Source organism: Peromyscus eremicus, chromosome X, assembly GCF_949786415.1.
Source record: "Peromyscus eremicus chromosome X, PerEre_H2_v1, whole genome shotgun sequence".
In the NCBI taxonomy this organism is placed as follows: Eukaryota; Metazoa; Chordata; class Mammalia; order Rodentia; family Cricetidae; genus Peromyscus; species Peromyscus eremicus.
The window spans coordinates 93,700,684-93,712,741 of record NC_081439.1 but is presented as its reverse complement, the minus strand read 5'-3'; positions in this window follow the sequence as shown (position 1 = coordinate 93,712,741).

Here is a 12,058-nt window from a genome sequence, read left to right as displayed (position 1 = left end):
TCTACTTGACAGTGAACTATTCAAGGTAAGGGACTGTCTACTTTTGTAATGCTAGAAACTATCATAATCCTTGATAGTAACAATTTTTAATCAATATATGAAAAATGAATGAATGGAAGAAGGAATAAGTAGGTGAATTAGGGCTGTGTAGTTACTTCTGTAATTCATGTAACTTCTGAAACATTTACCAAATATTTTGGGCAGGTGAATGAATGCATTTCCAATATTTTTCAGTATCACAAAAGAAAAGACAGATTTGCTTGTCAAACACCATTTTTCACTAGAAAGTGATAGAGCAAGGTCAATGGATTACTTGGTGTGCAAACCTAATATTCTTATTTACAAACTCTATCATCTGAGAGGATTAGCCTAACCCATGGACTGAATGGTGTGTTATAAAATCCAATATTGTTAGAATGAGTGTTTGTTATAGTGTATGAAGGTCTCAGTAAAAACATTTCTCTCACTGATATGGAAACCAACTGACAATATGAACCACCATAACAAAATACTCCAACGAGAAATACCATATTGTTCAGTCTTCTAAAAAGGACATCAATATGCTTATAAATAGTAAATACATGTCTTACTTCCAAAATTTAAAAGATAGCACCTGAGTTATACTTAGATTTGCTCATAATTTTGGATTCTAAAGAGAAAATTCATGATAAATGAAGACCTGAAGCAACAGTATTTCTTTGTAATTTTTAAAAATAAATCTATTTAATTTTATGTTTATGAGTGTTTTTCCTGCTTGTATGACTGTGTATCACCTGCATGGCCAGTGCCAATAGAAGTCAGGAAAGGGCATGCAATCCCCTAGAACTGATTTACAGAGAGTTGTAAACTACCATGTAGGTGCTGGAAAATCAGCCAAGGTCCCCTGTAATAACAAGACTTGTTAATCAATGAGCTACCTCTCCAGCCCCAAGACAGTAATTTCTAAAGATAATTGTGCCTAGGGGTTTTCAGAAATCCTGCCAGAGCCAGAAGTAATTTAAATTTCATTTCCTTTTGGGGAATACCCATTAATACTCAGTATTTGGGTATTTAATCAATAACACAAATTTAATTGTACACAGGTAATACAAAATGTATAGAAGAGACATCCTTTGTGATAACTAGATGGGTTATTGTCCCACCCTCTGAAAAAGATTGTTTGGAGAAAAAAATTGCCCCAGTGGATACATCAGTAGCTTCTATATATCAAGAATATTTATAAATGTTGCTAAGTATAAGTTTGAATTCTTTCAAGAGTATTACATTTGAACTATCCCCCAACTAGAGTTGTAAACTGAGAAACTATTCAAATTGCTTGCCAAGATTCTAGTTTGGGCCAAATGTAGACATTACGTTATCTATATTACATTTCTTTGGCTTTCTTTCAAGTTGGTATGGCATCAGTGTCATGATATTAGATAATACATGAAGACACTGCATAATAGTGGTTAGAAGTTATTTATTAATATAAGTGAATCAAGAAGCCCAATGAAAGAAACTAAGACAAAACCAAAGAATTGAAAATGTCTATGTGTATCTATATTAAGATTAAAATCAGTAATTCTGGAAAGATAATGATGTATGCACCAAGAAGATTAATGTGAGTGAGTATAACAGGGTGAATGGGTATGGCATAGCAAAGATTCCAAGGCCTAGCTAAGGGATTCATATAAAGAAAAGAGGTAGTTTGTTCTGTGTGCTACGTGTTAATTCTTACCTATTCAGTCCTTTTGAGCACCTGACTCTCTATTTGCTTAACTGTAAATTATCTTAACATTTAAAATTAACCATTATGCTTATGATAGGTTTGATTATGATATATTTACAGTTTATCTAAAATTTTATCTAAGGAACTTAACATGATGTCATGGGCAGAATAGACATTTGATGTTTACTGACTCACTAAATGCATTTTCTCCAGTAATTCAGGTGCTGATGGCCAATTGTTTTCTGTCTTCTATATATTTTTTATTATGAATTCAAATCCAATATCAATTCTGAGACATCAAACATCATGATTTAGACATACTCTCTCTATATATATATGTGTGTATGTTTATTTATAATTTATCACATAATAATTACATCACCAAGGAAAGAGAGGAAAATGGAATAAGAAGTCTAATGGTATCTAAATATATGCAGATACCTTCTTCATTTATTCACTGATTTTATTTTAAATTCACTTAAAAATTTATTAAAAACCTGCTCAAGGAACTACAGGCAACTAAAGAATACTGCTAGCAAGAGCAATAGCCTTCCACAGGGAGGAGCACACTAATTGGGTATATTATCAAATATTCAGCCCTGAAAACATACACACACAATTAACATTATAGAGACTGAGCAGGTTATATATAATATATATATATATATATATATATATATATATGTGTGTGTGCATGCAATAACAATTATTGAAAATGAAGCCATTAATTTGAAATGTGCTTGAATAGAAAATGGATGAAAGAAATGTGAATATAATCTCAAAAGTAAAAAATTGTTTCATGCAATATATTTTTATTATATTCTTTCTGTGCCTACAATGCTTCCCAATTCCTTCCCACTTCCTTACCTATCAAAGTTAATGTCTTTCTGTCTCTCTCTCTCTGTCTCAAGAATCACAACAAAAAGTGAAAATCAAAATGATAGAAAGGAAGGAAGGAAGGAAGGAAGGAAGAGAGAGAGAGAGAAAGAGAGAGAGAGAGAGAGAGAGAGAGAGAGAGAGAGAGAGAGAGAGAGAGAGAGAGAGAGAGGAAGGAAGGAAGGAAGGAAGGAAGGAAGGAAGGAAGGAAGGAAGGAAGGAAGGAAGGAAGACAAAAAGTACCAAAACAAAACGCAAAGTTCATAAAAACCTTTGAGCCCATTTTGTGTAGAACAATTCCTCCTGAGTATGGGGTCTTTCCTGGAGTAAGGCTGATATAGCTAGTGACACTCCATTTGAGAAAACTGATTTTCCCTTTCCCAGAAGGTATCTTTTGACTGCCCTGAACTTAATATCTGTCTACTGTGTTCTTCCTTATGTGTTATCAGTTACATCATTTGTCTCACTTCCTGTTTTATTTATCCAGCTGATACAATTAAGTCGCTGACTTTTTCTGACTGGTTAACTAAAATGAAAGTATCATTCTCAATAGCATCTTCACCTATTGTTTCATCATCCCAGTAGCTGAACCTTCATTCCTAACTCAACATGTCTAATGCTCTTGCTTTAATTATTTCAATGCTTAGTGAAGCAGTGATTTTTCAATCCTGAATGGACACCAGAATCCCTTTATGATTAAGTCAAGCTTAATTGTTTAAGAATCTGTACCCGTGAAGGTTAGCATCAGCCTTTAAATTTTGTGCAGGTGATAATCACATGCATCTGAGGCTGAGCAACACCGGGCTAGCACCCTTTTCTTTCACCTCACCTATTTATTGGAGTATTTGCATGGTGAGGACATTCAGTAAAGTACTAGACTTCACCACCTTACTTGGACATTACCGTGGTGATATACCGTATACCCCAATATATTTTGTACCCTAATAAACTTATCTGGGAATCAGAGGACAGAGCCAGCCATTAGACTAGACATAGAAGTGAGACAATGGTGGCACACACCCTTAATCCTATCACTCAGGAGGCAGAGATCCACCTGGATCTCTGTGAGTTCAAGGTCACACTGGAAACAGAGCCAGACATAGTGGCACATGCCTTTAATCCCAGGACTTGAGATCTCATGTTTTTGCTACCAAGTATTTGGGAAGCACACTCGCTTTAATCCCAGCACTAAAAAGAAAGGAAGATGGCAGAGCACAGAAAGGTATATAAGGTATGAGTAAACAGGAAGTCTTGCTTTGGAGGCTGAGGAGTTGGTGAGGTGAGGTTGGCTATGGCTTGCTCTGCTTGTCTGATCGTTCAGCTTTCACCCCAATATCGGGCTCTGGATTTTTTCTGTTAATAATACCTTTTAAGATTCATGTTACACATTATTACCCTTGTTTCAGCCAAATTGGTAAATATAGCCCTAGCTCTGGCTCTCCATGGCTTTTCTTAGAAATAATACAAAGCCCTCAATGCATATAACTTATGAAAAATACTATGTATTTCACTATTTAATTTATTACTTCTCCATTCTGTAACAAACTTGCTCTGCTTCCTCAAAATAGTTCAATTTAATTCTAATCTTTGCCACACATCTTAAAAATAATAACTTATAAGCAGGAAACAAAGCTCAGAAATAAGTTGACCAAGGGCAAGAGCATAATGTGTAACACATATAAGATATAATTTGGAAATAAAAGTAAACATGATAAAGTATACCACTAAAATTATTACCACAATCAGAATGTTCATCAAATATTCATAAGACTTTCCATACTGTTCATAACTAGAATAGAAGATAAAATTAAAGTGTTCCTCTGGAAACCACTCAAATTTAACTTCAGCATTTAATTTGATTTCACATACAGAGATAATATAGTTTAACACTGAAAACAAATTGACTGGCTAATAGATGAGCTTTATGTGAGAATAAAATGAGATACATTAAGTTATTAAGTTTTGTTTACTCTAATTTTATCCCCCTGGAGTAAATTTTTCATGAAGAAAAAATGTGATTAAACCAATTATGCTTCCTGACATTCTCAACCTCAGCCTCATAGCAAGAGGAGCATTGAAACAATGATAGGTTGCTGCTCTTCAGAAAAATGACAGTATGTTTTACCAAAGCTTCGAGACATAAATGGAACAAGACTCCTCCCCCTAAATTCAAAACTGTGGACAATATACACATAAAACTAACAATAGAGACTATAGAAATTTCTTTTAAAAATTAATTAGTTCTTTGAGAATTTCATGACTTTGATCATATTTATCTCCTTCCTCTCACCTCTTCCCAGCTCAACCTCCACTTCCCATATCCATCCAACTTAGTGTCTTGTGTTTTAAAGTCCATCAGGCATAGTTTTATGCTGCCCAAATATTCTTGGATGCATGGCCTTCCACTAGAGAGTGATTAATTTACCAGGGACTACATACACTCTTAGAAAAAACAGCTTGTCCCTTCCCAGGCAACTAACAATTGCCAATAGCTCCCCAGCTAGAGGTAAAACTTCATGCCCATCTCCCCTCTTCATGCTGGAATTTGGCCTGTCTTGGGGTTTCACAGATCTTGTGAATTTATTTGTGCAGTTGTCCTACTGTGTCCAGAAAACACTGTTTCTTTGTAGTTATCTTCCACCTTTGGTCCTTATACTTTCCCCACAACCTGTTCAGCAATAATCCCTGAACCTTGGTAGGAGGAGTGCACTGCACATGTTCCAAACCCTCTCAGCAACAATCAGTCTTGTAGCAGAAGACCCAAGAACAGAAAAAGATCATTCCATTTGCATAGTTTTGTGCTGGTATTAACTGACACTAGATTTTTGTCATCTAATGATCCCAGAAACAATAAACTCTCCCTTACTGTGGACTAGAAGTTGCACATAAACTGAATCAAGGAGACAAACTGAAATGAATATAACTTCTAAGTTATGCTTTAAGTATAGTAAGGAAAGGAAAGTACTTGAGAATATGCAGGACATTAAGCATTAGCTCTGATAATAGGATAATTAAAAACTTAAAATTCAGAGGGGGATGATCTAGGAAAAAGTAAGTAGAGAAGATTTTAGTAAAGAAAATGAGAACCAATTCACAGGCCGTGCGGCATTTGGTCATAGAAAGGATTTCTAAATATGAGGCAGGCATATTCATAAATTGATAAATTATGGAGAGGGCAATATTCTTCAGGACTGTTAAAGAACAAGCATACTCACATTTAAAAGGTTTAAAAAAGATGGCCCTTCAACTAGAAAATGTTCGTTTTAAGCAATTTTTTGTAACTATATATTACAAAGTGATGTGAGAACTACAAGTCATACATGAGCATAATTTCATTCATATCAACTGATATAGGGTTTTAAAAAGGTAAGCCACATCGCATTAGCTGAATTCCCACACTCAACAGTGACTTAATGGGCTCTCAGGCTTTATTGACAAAGGTAAATATAAATTTAATTAACCTAATTCATATAAAGACAGTAATTTTTTCCACATGACATTCTCAAGGAGTGCTGGCTTTACTTTGTGGGCATCAAATAGACGCTTTCCACGTGTTGTTCATAAACTAGGCACTAATTTGAAAGAAATGTTAGAACTTAACAACTACATAGTCTAGAAAACAACAGTTTTAAGTAGTATATCCAAAATTACAAAAACATTAGAAATGTTGACTTCAGAGTCTGGCTTTGGCTTCTTCCTGCTACCCATCATTTACGAATTAGGTATTGTCGAAGCGGCCATGTGTTGAATTAACACCTTGTATTTTTTTCTCTGCTACTAATTGCCATCTTCAGAACTCCCACGACTATAGTTAATACTGTTAATAGAGGAATTTCTACTATAAAGCCTTTACAAAGCTGATATTGCTACAGTGAGCTTTCCTCCTGACAGGAGACATGGTGGAAGATGGAGTCTCCTAATGTGGTCTCTAAAAAAGGAACAATTTCCCACAGACTCTTAAAGCTGACTAAAGATGTGGGAAAAGAAAAATGAGACATTTCCCAAGAGTCTTAAGCTATATCTCTAAATTTTTGTTCCTAATACACTATAATTTATTGTGTTATAAAATGGATTAATTTTAATGGAATGCACAAATAACCTGACTAGCATTTGTAACATTGTTTAAAACGGAAAAATCATTTGATCCCAAATGAACATACTCTTTTAAAAGATTTAGCGTATGTATGTGCATGTGAGTGAAGGTTACTATGGAGTCCAGAAGACAGTATTGGGTCCCATGGAACTAGAGTTATAGGTGATCATGAGCTGCCCATCATGGGAGCTGAAAACTCAACTTAGGTCCTCTGGAAGAGCAGCAAGTGCTCTTAACTACCGAGCCATTTCTTCAGTCCCAAATGAACTTACTTTAAATGAGTTTCTGAAATGCAGAACAGTTGCAAGTTAGGTATTACCATTGGCATCTTAATCATATTACTTTCATCAGTAGGACTGGGTTACTTTGAGCATTCACATGATAGAATACATCATTTTTACTGTATGTGTGTGTGTGTGTGTGTGTGTGTGTGTGTGTGTGTGTGTTCTATATTGTGACTGGCCCTTTGAATCAAAGAATAATACCAGTTTTACAATGTCTGGAAATTTACTTGCAAATTATAAGAAATCAATGAATATTTAATGAATACCTGATTTTACTGGATATAAGAAGCAAGAATACACCGATTAGATATATAAATATTCAATTCCCCGGATGACAGTATTTAAAAGACAGTAATAAAATCTGAAATGAGGTTCACCAAACAGAAAATACATCTTGCAAAACAGAAAGAAACAACCACCAGAAGTAGCACTTGTATAGGATGGAAATGTCCCATAGGTGTTGTATATATAAAAGGAAAAGAAAAGTCACAGGCTAGGAGCAAGTTACTATAGCAGGATTGAAGGCTAGGGAGGAAGGTTTTAGCATGCCAATAACACACAAACAGATCTTGCAAATTATCTTTGTTACTATAAATTTACAAAATGTTATGTGAGAAAATAAAATAAATTGAGGTAATTCCAATTACAGTACATAAACTTACTAAGGGGCTGGAAAGGATGCCTTTAGACTGATAAAGAAGCAAGGATTAGCACATATTTTAAAAAGTAAAGTTTTTGTTCCATATTGATGAGTTTGTGATATGATTAGTGACCACTTATTATCAGTCTTTTTTTTTCAAAACAGGGTTTCTCCATGTAGTTTTGGTGCCTGTCCTGGATTTCTCTCTGTAGACCAGCCTGGCCTCAAACTCACAGAGATCCACCTGGCTCTGTCTCCTGAGCGCCACTGCCACCTGGCCCTTATTATCAATCTTACATGGAGAGAAAATTGCAAAATAAATGATGCTTATATTAATAATTAATATTTGTAAAAGGTTTACCATGACAAATAATATGTTGCCAGGACAAAAATACCAAGCTCGTAACTCAAGATTTCACACATTATTGCTTTGTTTCTTTCCTAAGCAAAATGATCACTTTTATCTTACTTTAAATTAAAAAATTTCATATCCATAGATTTAAAAAATTATGACATACATTCTGAAGATGTTGTTAACAGATCACATGACAGGTAGTTATCTGAAGTTCTCATTGAACATTTCATCTCATTAGACCAGGGAGGTTTCTGATATATTTGACAACAGAAACAAGTTAGTCTCAATGTATCTGTTCAGTCACCATGTTTTGAATCTTATCACCATGTGTTTAAAAAAATCCAGGAGTATGACATTCTTATACATTAACCAGTATGCAAACGTGGATTCAAAGTCAGTGAGTTTTTAAGATTTCTTCTAATTCCAAGATTGAGAGTTTATTTATGGAATGCCTTACGTAGTTGTAATGCAAATCAGAGCAGATATATAACCAGCCCTCAAAATTTGTCATTTCATTATGTTATAATCAACAAGATTTTTTTCTTGCATCTTTTGCATATGTAGTAGTTTGTTGTATGGATAGTCACCCTATTGTGGAATAGTACAGCACAACCTGTTTCTCTTATCTAATTGTAACCATTTAGCAATGTTTTGCCACCTATCTCAACAGCCTTCAATGAGATAATTTTTCCTTTAGATTTTTACATATAAAAGAGATAAAAATAGTACTTGTTTTTTCTCTTGACTTATTTCACTTAACATAATGTCTCTAGTTGCAGCCGTGTTGTTGAAAACACTATTCTATTATGCATATGTGCCTTGTTTTCTTTATCAAATCACCAGTTGATACAAGCTTAACTTGTGTCCATTTTTTCATTATTTTAGATACATTTGAAGTAAACAGACATACTGTTGTTCTTCAGTATATTGATTTCACTTACATTGGATGTGTACCCAACAATGGAATTGGCAGATCATATTTTATTTTTCCTTTTGAGGACACTGTATACTATTTTCCACAGTGAATGTAACCAGCACATGCTTTTTAAAATTTTTTTTTCAGGAATTTTTTATTCTTTTTACATACCAATCACAGATCCCTCTCTCTTCTTTCCTCCTGCCGCTCCAGCCTTTCCCCCCCAACCCACTCCCCATTCCCTCCTCCAACAAGGTAAGGCCTCCCATGGGGAGTCAGCAGACCTTGGTATATTCAGTAGAAGCAGGTCCATCCCCGCTCCTACCCTCCCCCCCACATTAAGGCTGTGCAAAATATCCCACCATAGGTAGTGGGCTCCAAAAAGCCAGCTCATGTACCAGGAATGTATCCTGATCCTACTGCCACGGGGCTCCTTAAACATATCAAGCTACACAACCATCTCTCTTATGCAGAGGGCTTAGTCCAGTCCCATGGAGGCTCCACAGCTGTTGGTCTAAAGTTCATGAGTTCCCACTAGTTTGGTTTGGTTGTTTCTGTAGGTTTCCCCATCATAATCTTGCTCATTTAATCCCCATTCTCTCTCTTCAACTGGACTCCTGGAACTTAGCCTGGTGCTTGGCTGTGGAACTCTGCATCTGCTTCCATTAGTTACTGAATGAAGGCTCTATGATGATAGTTTGGATATTCACTGATCTGATTACTGGGTAGGCCAGTTCAGGCACCCTCTCCACTACTGCTAGTAGTCTAAGCTGGGATCATCCTTGCGGATCCCTTGGAATTTCCCTAGCAACAGGTTTCTCCCTGTCTCCATGATTACTCCCTCTGTCATGGTATCTCTTTCATTGCTCTCCCATTCCACCCCTGTTCCAGCTTGACCACCCTGTTCCCCTATGTCATGCTTTCTAATGGCATAAAAGAGGTACCCTCTCTTCATATATTTGACAGAACTTTCATATTTTGATTGTTTTCATTCTAACTCAAGTAAGGTGATATATCCCATTTATTTATTCTAACTTGAGTAAGATGATATCTTATTGTATGGTTAATTTTTGTTTCTTTTGAAGATTAGTAATATTGAGGTTTTTATTAATAAACCTGTTGATAATTTTTATGCCTTCTTTTGAGAAATGTCTACTCAAATGTATTATCTGATTTTTCAGTATCCTGAGGCATGTCTTCCATGTTCTTAGTTTCATGGTTTATATTTACATTTTTTCTTTTGGTTTTTCGAGACAGGGTTTCTTTGTATAGCTTTGGAGCCTGTCCTGGAACTCACTCTGTAGCCCAGGCTGGCCTCAGACTCACAGAGATCCACCTGCCTCTTCCTCCTGAGTGCTGAGAATAAAGGTGTGCACCACCACCGCCCTGCACACAACTAATTTTTAGTTGATGATTTCTTTTTCTTTTATTTTTGAGAATATGATTACAGCATTTCTCCCTTCCCCTTCCTCTCTCTAAACCTTCCTATATATATCTCCTTGCTCTCTTTCAAGTGCATGACATCCTTTCACATTAGTTGTTAAATATATACCTACTCAAGTCTGTATAATTTTAATTGTATGTGTGTTTTCAGGATTAATCATTCAGGATTATATAACCACTTGCTGCAATATTCTCTGAAGGAGACTATTTCTCCCACTCACAGCATTCATTGGTTTACTGCAGCTCTTTGTACAGGGTGGAGGCCTCATGGTCTTTATCCTGTCCACACTGGCATGTCTATTATTGTTGTCTTTGTTCGCCTCATGTTTAGGCAGCCATGTTGTTGAAATTTATGGATGTTCTACATGCAACTTCATGTTCTTTCATTCTCTAAAAATAAACCACAAAACAACAAAAAAGGTTAAAGCAAAAAAAACAACAACAACGAAACCAGTAATACAAAAATATCAAAAAACAATGATGCACAGAAATAAAAACCATGGAACCATGTTGTTGACCAACTACTCCTGGGCATGGGACCTGCCCTGGAGTACGGTTGATATACCTAATGACACTCTGTTGGAGAAAGTTTATGTTCCTTTCCCAGGAGGTGTCAATTGCAAATAGCTTCTTTGTTAAAGATGGGAATTTTTGAGGAAGGTATCCCATTTAGGACTGAGTGCTCCAAATTCTCTCACTCTCTGCAGTGTCCACTTATGGATCTTTGTGCTAATTACTGTCTGTTGAAAGAAGAAGCTTCTCTGATGAAGGTTGAATGATACACAGATCTATTGTTATAGCAATGTATCATTAGAATAATTTCATTACTATGTTCATTTATAACAGTAATAGTAGTAAATTTTCCCCTATGGATCATGATCTAATCTAGTATCAGGCTGTTGGCCACTTTATCAGTGTCCGATATGGTTTCTATTTCATGGAATCAGCCTTAAATCTAATCAGGAAATGATATTGGTGATTATCTTTTTTTTCTGGTATTGTGAAGAGTACCTTTCAGCACCATGAAGAGTAGTCAGTAGGGGTCAATCTTCTAGTTGGGTGCCAGCTCAACTTCTTCACATTCAATGACATAATTAAGTATTGTCTTGAGAAATATGGAGCTTACCAGTAGTTGTGAAGAGTAATCAATAATCTCGACAATGGCCTGTGATGTTTACATGGTGGGAGGAACTAATTGGCAAATGACTTAAGATGTAACTTATTCCTGGCACTGGGTGTTTTACCTGGTGGCATAAGATGTCTAGTTTTGGCATTCTCTCCCTATTTATGAAGAGTCCATTTATATTCAATTCACACACACATATATATATTGCTTCTACAATAGAGGTTTTTATGTGGCTTTTCAAAAGGTCTTTGGTTAGTTCGATTTAAAAGGTCTTAGTGTTACTTAGCCTTCCTCATTTTCCTCCTCTACCCTGCCTTTTCCTCCTCCTCCCTATTTACTCATCCTAGACTGGGTTCCCCTCCATCTTTTTGTAACACTATATTCTCCTACCCCTTGGAAGGCACATCCCCTCTCCTTTACTAACTAACATGAGCGGGTACTGTAATTGAAATACATATATTAAAAATTTAAAAGCTAACCCATATTTATAAGAGAAAACATGCCATATTTATCTTTTTGGGTCTGTGTTACCTCACTCAAGATGATTGTTTCTAACTCCATCCATTTACCAGCAAATTTCATTTTCCTTAACAGCTGCATAATGTTCTATTATGTAA